At 38.5% G+C, this 8,561-nt stretch overlaps 1 pseudogene; it reads right to left on the bottom strand.

Moving 5' to 3' along the window:
* Positions 1-5,823: 5,823 nt before the first annotated feature.
* LOC118328963 lies at positions 5,824-5,954 on the bottom strand (annotated as a pseudogene).
* Positions 5,955-8,561: the final 2,607 nt, after the last annotated feature.

Here is an 8,561-nt window from a genome sequence, read left to right as displayed (position 1 = left end):
TAAAGTCCCACTGAAGATATTACCCATGGAGGTCTGTGTGACAGTGGAACAGAGCAGTTAGAGATAAATAAAATTATTAAATTCATGCTTTTCTCTTAAAGGGAAACTGAATTTAACCTTCTCCTCCCGTATTATTATTATTATTACAAGAATATGTCTATTTTTGTTTCAGTTTTTCTGTTTGTTTACTTTGACAATTTGCATTTTGTCTCTATTCTCAACATGTAGTGTGTAAAATTATTTGTCACACTGGTATATCTTCATATCAAAGGCAGTTCTTGGGTTTCTACCATCCCGACTATGAACTCATATTTTGAGTAAACTCATAAGTTTGATGGATAGAATTCTTTGTGACTTTTATGTTATGTCTGTACCAAATGTTCCTACAGATATTGAGAACAGGGTGTTTAGGTACTCTGCACCCTCAGACTGGTATATACTAAAAAAAGATTTTAAATCTCCATGATCTGATTCCTTTGAATGCTTATAAATCCATTTTGAAAGATCTGGAGACCATTTGTTGGGATGTCAGTGGTTAAACTTATATTGTTGAATGCATGGTTCGAACTGCAGTTTTATTTTCTAGGATGTTATATCTTGTAATACTGTCCATTTTGTTTTGTATCTGTTTACTCGTTCTTGTTTGGTGCTGATGCCTGTTATGGTCAGGACGTCCGTGAAAAATGTGATTAATTTATTTCTCATTTATTTAATTTGAATGTGACCTTTGCTCATTAATTAGAATAAAACTAATTTCACATACATCGTTTCTGGTCTTTAAGTTTTGTTCATTGAGACTTTTCTTTGTTAACATTATTAAATATTTGTTCATTTTTTGTATTATCCTCACTTGTGTGCGTGGAGCTGTGAAGGATCAAATAACAAGAAGGACCAGCTAGACACTCTACTGCAGCATAACGATCAACACTCCAGCCACCATAGCCCGGGCCTGCCAAGAGAGTATAGCCAGTAGCTTCCAGGTACCACCAGCACTGCCCCAAACCAATGAGCATCCGGTAAGGACCTTGTTTGTTTTTACACACAGCAACCAGGCCACAATGCTTCTGTGTGTCCTGGCACCTGTGTGTGGCCTTACCTGTTGACTGTTGGTGGTAGAAAACTTGCCTGTAGATGAACAATGACAAGATGACAAAAAAGTCTTGTCGCCAACGACGCTTTGAAAAGCAGCTAAGCCTGCCTGAAACTGAAAGAAAAAGTTTGTTGTCCAATGAAATGTGGAAAGTACCTAAAAATATTTCTGTGCTGCAGAGGGAAGATGGAAATTTTAAACCTTTGCCATGGTAGTAAATGAGACAAATGGAAAGTGTGTGGGAAAGGAAAGGTTCATTGTTGATAAGGATGTGTTGTACACTGTTGATGATGACCACAGACACCTTTAAATATCTGGTAGCTGTAGATAACTTAGACTTAGACTTCACTTTATTGATCCCTTTGGGATGACTCCCTCAAGGAAATTGAATTTTGTCATGCACCTGGCACAGACACTCCCGTGGGCTGGAAACCTTGGTTGTCACAAAACATATCTTTGCATCAGTTGACGCTTTTACGGGCCCTCCATGTACACAGACATTCAGAAATATTGCACCACATGCCTCACATGTCAGAAAACATGCACTGCCCACAAGTCTGACTTAGCTTTACTGCAACCACTTCCTGTTACCTCCACTCAATTCTGCAGGATTGCCATGGAAATCGTGGGCCCTTTGGTAAAACGCAGTTGGGGTCACCAGTAGATGTTGGTCATGTGTGACTATGCCACCTAGTTTTCCAGGATGGGGATACCGGAGGAGATTCTGACGTACCAGGGGACCAAATTCACCTCCAGGTTGATGCAGCTTTTCCATAAACAACTGGGCATCTCAACCATCAAGGCCACATGGTTAACCCTAACCCTAACCCTAACCCACCAGTAGTACGACCAAGGATGCACACTTTGGAGTTCTACTTTCATTTACACATACATTCATAAATTGGAAACAAACAGGGGTGTGACATTGTGGGCTGTTAAATAGTATATACTCACATTCTTCCAGGTCATGTGAACAGCATAGTTATGCTGTTTTGTTTGTAATATACATTTTTATCTTGTTTTTTGTTAAAAAAATAAATTTGTGTTTACAAGGCTAGAAATAATTTAAATAATAGGAAAATGTGTTAATTGTATTTCCCTATGAAAATATTAAGCCTAGTTGGAGGGGTTGGTTTGGTTACACCAAATCTAAAATCCATTGAAACGTATGATTTGAGTTACGAAGGAACTCCCTCTTGTGAGCGATTTTTAACGTTGTATATAAAAAAAAATTTTCCCACTTTTTGTAAATATTATTACTGTTTTGCACCTAAGGGGGGCCGGCAATAAATTGTACCATCAATATCTTAAGACTACACCTGTGTTTTTCTAAATTTTTGAGGAGTTTGTAATATAACCCACGACATACACACACACATAGTTATAGTTAAATAAAATAAACATATTAGCTTTGCATTGCGTTATGTACTTTCAGAGTAAATATTAAAGCAAACTCCCTTTAAGAAATATGACATACTAACAATTCCTTACTGAGATCGATTTCAGGGTCACATGCAGAAGGACGGAGAAGGGAGGAGACGAGCAGGCTAAAAATAGAGAAATAAAAAGAGCCCACAGACTGAAACACAGACAATCAGAATCACCTTCAGACCAAACTGACAACTTCTTCTGAGTGAGTTCAGCTACAGGAGAGAAAAGTGGAAACAATGCTGCTTCAACCTCTTGATTCATACACTCACTGTGAATTTGACTAAAAATAGAACTCAGAGTTCAGTGAAGTAAGTAGAGGAGGGAGGGGAGCCATGACTGACTGTCCTTATGTTGTGTTTTCAGATTCGGTCAGAGACAAAATGGCTTCCAGATCAGAGGAAGATCTCTGCTGTCCAGTCTGTTATGATGTCTTTAGAGATCCTATTCTTCTGTCGTGTAGCCACAGCTTCTGTAGAGACTGTCTGAAGAGGTGGTGGAGAGAGAAACAAACACGGGAGTGTCCAATTTGTAAGAGAAGATCTTCAAAGGATGAACCACCTTGTAACCTGGCTTTAAAGAACCTGTGTGAGAGTTTCTTACAGGAGAGAGATCAGAGATCTTCAGAGGCTCTCTGCAGTCTGCACTCTGAGGATCAAACTCTTCTGTCTTGGACATCCAGCAGCCAGTGTGTGTCGTCGCAGAGTTTCAGAAAACCACCAACATAGATTCAAACCTATCTGATGAACGCACAGACAGAAGAAGGACTTCAGGAAACTCTGGAGTCCTTTAAAAGGAAGAAAGTTAAGGTTTTCTGAAGAGTTAAAGTGAAGTTTGATCACCAGCAGAAACATGAAGGTCCAGGCCCGACGCACAAGAGGCTGATTAAGTGAGCAGTTTAGAAAGCCTTCACCAGTTTCTAGAAGGGAAGAGAATGGCCAGGCATGGTGCACTGAGGGAGGAAGAGGACAGAAGAGTCAGATGATGAAAGAGAAGTGGAGCTCTGAGCAGAGAGTGCAGTTTCTCAGACAACTTTTGTTGTTTTTTTATATACGTCTCGATGTTTATACATATCAGTGAAACGTCTCGTGGGGCTCTGCCTTTTTGAGGTGTGCTGTTGAGCCATTTTACCATGCCCATGTGCGAGACCCATACAATGCGTAAATGTGTGCCGCTTTTCATCGGTGTCTGAGCCTGTTGCAGCTGCCAAAAATGCAATTAATTTGCTGTAATAATAATCCTAACTGTTTAAATACATTCTTCGTAGTGGTCACTGCTCGGGCACATATAATCTTAACAAAATGTAAAATATGTTTGAAATTAATCGAAATACATGAACAATGTTCTATTAGATTTTTATTTTATATTTATATTGTTAGTATGTTTTCATTCAGTTTCCATCATTTGAATTCTATAGAAAAACTGCACTCAAAATGACCATTATGAAAGAGTGTAATTTCCTTTTTCCAGTAGGGGGCTCTATTGCNNAGCGCTTACTTCCTGTTGCCAGAAGGTGGCGCTATCACTATGTCTGAATATTGTCATGTAGACGTGTTCAGGACGGGACTCTTATCAAACGTGTGAAGTTTCGTTGAGATTGGACCATGTACACTGAAGTTAGGACAACTTCACTACATAGATTTTTTTACTCCAGTGGATATAGAGACTCTGAAATGTACTCAAAGTATACAACTAAAAGTACTTTCTTGGTTTCTCTGAAGAACATTTCTACTGTTTCTGTGCAAGGCTCACTGGAACTTCAAATAGGGTAGAGTCTCCCTCTCCTGTCTGTTTCATGTTTTCATCTTTTTATCAATACGTTTTCTGAAACAATAACCAATTTGTACAAATTCTTAAACTGTACAACAAAATAAATCTTTTTTTTTTAGCCACAGCACAGACCAATTCACAAAGACGGAAATTGACAAAGACAAAGCATTCTCACCAGTGTTGGGGAAGTTACTTTTAAAAAGTAGTGTTTGCTCGTTACTCGTTACTTCTTAAAAAAGTAATCCCTTACTTTACTTAGTTACCCTCTATGGAAAGTAACTTTTTACGTTACTCGTTACTTTTACGTTACTTTTATTGTGCTCGACTTTGGGAAGAACCCCACCTCATTTACTTAATGTGTATAGGCCTACATAAAGTTCTACTATGGAGGACATAACAGGTATTTTTTTGTGCTCTTTATTATGAAAAAATGCCACAAACAGAGCATGTGACAAGAAAACAACAATACAAACAATAATACCAAATAGCATAGCCTCGATGCATCTTATGGGCATGTTTCTGGCCAGGGCATGTTACTGCAGCATTGGCTTCAAAAGGAAATATAATAATAAATAATAATTAAATCTAAAATGGCCAATTTCACAAATATGGAATCCACACAGATAATGTTTCTGCAACATTTGCTTTGAATGGGGGTGAGCTGTATTGTAGATTTCTCCTTTAGTTTCCTGTAAACTCCAGCAAAATTCACAAATCTCCACTGCATAATTCCTGGAAGTGCAGGACTGCATTTACACTCTACTCTGTAATCACAAAAATAACATTTTAAAGATTTATAGGCATAAAGAGACACATATTGCAGTTGGTGACGAATGTGCAGTTTTCTGATTTCAGATCTGATGTACTATGGTGTATGCTGGATTTCTGTCATTACTGTGTTGATGTTATCTTGAATTATTTCATATATTTCTGAAATGAACCCGAGTCAAACATTTTTGCAACTGTTAGGCTGCATTTATATTGCTGATTTCCCCTAAAATGACTTGACAGCAGTTTTAGGAGCTGCTCTGCTGAAGAGTACATAAGATTTTATCTGAAAATGAGCTTCTTGACACCTAGTACTATCATTACACACATACATATCAAGAAAACCCTCTGTTAATGCTCAAATGGAATTATAGTTTAAAAGAACTTTGTCATCTTACAGTAGTAGTAGAATTTAAGTAGTAGTAGTAGACACCACACATCTCAAAAAATATGAAAGAAGTCATTATAATACACAAAATGAAATTTGTGCTTGCAGTAAATACTGGTACATGATATATAAACACATTGAATAATAAGAGAAACCAGTATTAAGACGTTTTTCTTCTGGATTTACCTTATCAGGGCACTAAATTGAGAATATGTGTGCTTAATATTTCATACATTTAGTAAATTTCCACCTTTTTATTGATAATTGAACTAATGTCATTCTAGTGCTTGTAACACAGTTTGTTTACCAGGAGGAGCTACTACCTCTAGAGGGGATCAAATCCCAAAACTGCCATGTCAAGTTGTAGAAGCTGTAGATAGATTTGCACTTCGTACAACCCCAGGACGAAGAGTCAAAGGGACCGGGGTCAGCACAGCCATACAGCAATAGTTAAGCCTCGCTCTGGGTGAACCACCTTCTTGATCATGGTATCCCCTGCCAGGTAAGTATGAGTTGGAAGAGTCAGAGAGTGGGTCCCCATTCCCAGACACAGCCCCCCGGCGGACGGTGCCTACCACGCATAATACCAGAGAGGGCGAAGCCAGTGTTAAGGCTCATGTTACTCGCACAAGTTTATTTGTGGGATCATTTGAATTTACTCACATTACTTGCACGAGTAACGCAAGACAAATATTCACCCTTTAATCTGGCTTAACAGCAGACACCATGGAGGGATCATAGGAAGGTGGTGCTATATTCAATCGAATATGATAAATTTTTATGGTGAAGAAGTTTAGAAACTCCTCACACATGGCAGTGGTTGGTGCAGGACAGGTAGCAGGAACAGGACTGAGAACTAAATTGACTGTGTGAAACGGAGCTTTGGAGCTATGGGAGTTTTGGGAGATAATGGTTTCCAAATTTTTTGCTCTTGCCACTTTGACAGACTGCGGCTGATTTGCCAGACAGACTCTCAAAGTATTTCAAATAAAACCTGTAGCTTATCTTTTTTCCGTTTTCGTTTCCCCTTTTGACAGCAGTGACGGCCTTAGGTTTCCTCACTGTCAGAGGAGAGGGTCCAGCAGGTTTCCACAGATTGAACTGAACTTTGTAATTAATTGGTCTGTGTTCAGCAGTAGGGGTTGGGTCGTAATACTGCTGAATATTGAAGATGCTCTGTAGGCAGTTATAAGCAGGTAAATTAGAATTTTGGACTGTTTGAAACAAGGTGGAGAACCTAATACACTGATGGTCTGAAACACCTAAATCCTCCACATCCAGCGCATTGATGGTCAAACCAAGTGTAAATACTAGGTCCAAGGTATGGCCATGGTTATAAGATGGGCAGGGAACATGCTGTGTAAACTTAAAAGAGTCCATAGTTCAGTCATTGGTTTGAATGTCCACATGAAAATTGAAATTCCCAGAGTCAAAAATGTTGTCAAAATTTAAAACAATTGATGATAAAAATTAAGTTAGGAAACTGGCATTGTCTTTGGGCGATACACAGTTACACAGAGGATTTGAACCACCCGTTTTAAACATAAAAACCTTAAAGCAAGTGTAAGCATTAATAACAATGGGAGTGGACCAGTAGCATTTTTTTCAAATGACAGCATGATCATTTAGCCTGGGTGAGCTAAAGCAGTCATAATTGGGTGGACATACTTCTAAGAGCTTGCTGTATTCACCAGACTCCAACCAGGTTTCAGTGAGGAACAGGGAACCTAGGTGCATGGAGGAGATAAATTCATTAAGAATAATTTTTTTTGAGAGAGACCTTACATTTAAGAGGGCCAGCTCACACATAGTAACTAGTGATGGGACAGCAGTGCAGTGAAGACAAAAGTTTGAATAGGGAGATGAACCAGTGAAAGTGTTAGTGGCTAGCATTTAAAAGCCGTCTATTTGGGTGAATGCCGTCAAAGTTTCAGTTTGGGTTCAGACTTTATGGTTTAGAGTAGAGGTCTGTGGCTTCTTGACCTCTCTGACTCGCTCTTGACATACATTTTTTCATTATTTGGATTTTATGCAGTCTTTTGTCTGTGCAAATACATAAATAAAAAAATTAAGAACTGGATCTTCCTGTGGTGTTAAAACAACAAAAGGCAAAACAAGATAGTAAATTATCAGAATAATCTTATAATCTAACTTAAACAACCAAAAGATATTAGTGAGATATACGTAGATTTTACTAAACTTTTACTGAATAAAATTTTAGTTTTTACCTTTCTCTAATATCAGTATTTCTTGCACCTTGTACGCTTTTATCAGCTACGTTTTATCTTTGTGTAACTTTTTGTTTAAATAAGTTAATGAAGTTATCATTGATACCTTAGTAGTGGTATATCAGATGATAGCAGTGGTACCATTGTTATGTTTTTCATTTTCATTTCAAATGATTTAAGATGAAGTAAAAAATAACAGTGAAAATGAATTTGCTCTAGTTGTCTTCTTTGTGCTTTTTCCATGAAAGTCATGTTGAAATAATGATGTGATCTGAAAGCTGTGTTTTGGATCATATTCATCATATTTCTTATGTCCCCTTTAAACTGAAACAACGATGGACTAACAAAGATCCACCCCTTACATGATATCATCTGAGATCAACCAGGAAACAGGCTCCTGTTCAGTTCACACTGTGGGGAGACACAGAGACTGACAGAAAGAAGGTAAGATTTAGCCTACCTTCATTACAAAGCTGTAATATCAACTGAGGGAGGAAAGCTACAAGAGGGAAGTACTAAAGTACTGAAGCAGGGAAGTATTTCAAATTGCTGCTGATTGAAAAACACTCAAAGTGAAAGTAACTGAGGAAACGGTCTACAGAGGGGAGGGAAACCACGACTGGGTTCCTGTTTTAACGTGCTGCCTGTTGTGTTTTCAGCTGCACTCAGAGACAAAATGGCTTCCAGATCAGAGGAGGATCTCTGCTGTCCGGTTTGTCAGGACATATTTAGAGATCCTGTTGTTCTGTCATGCAGCCACAGCTTCTGTAAAGACTGTCTGAAGAGCTGGTGGACAGAGAAAATAACACGTGAGTGTCCAGTTTGTAAGAGAAGATCTTCAAGGGCAGAACCACCCTGTAACCTGGTGTTAAAGAACCTGTGTGAGGCC

This window comes from Morone saxatilis, unplaced genomic scaffold (assembly GCF_004916995.1).
Source record: "Morone saxatilis isolate NCDOM2014 unplaced genomic scaffold, NCSU_SB_2.0 Contig18, whole genome shotgun sequence".
NCBI lineage: Eukaryota > Metazoa > Chordata > Actinopteri > Moronidae > Morone > Morone saxatilis.
This window is presented reverse-complemented; position numbering and strand designations above follow the sequence as displayed.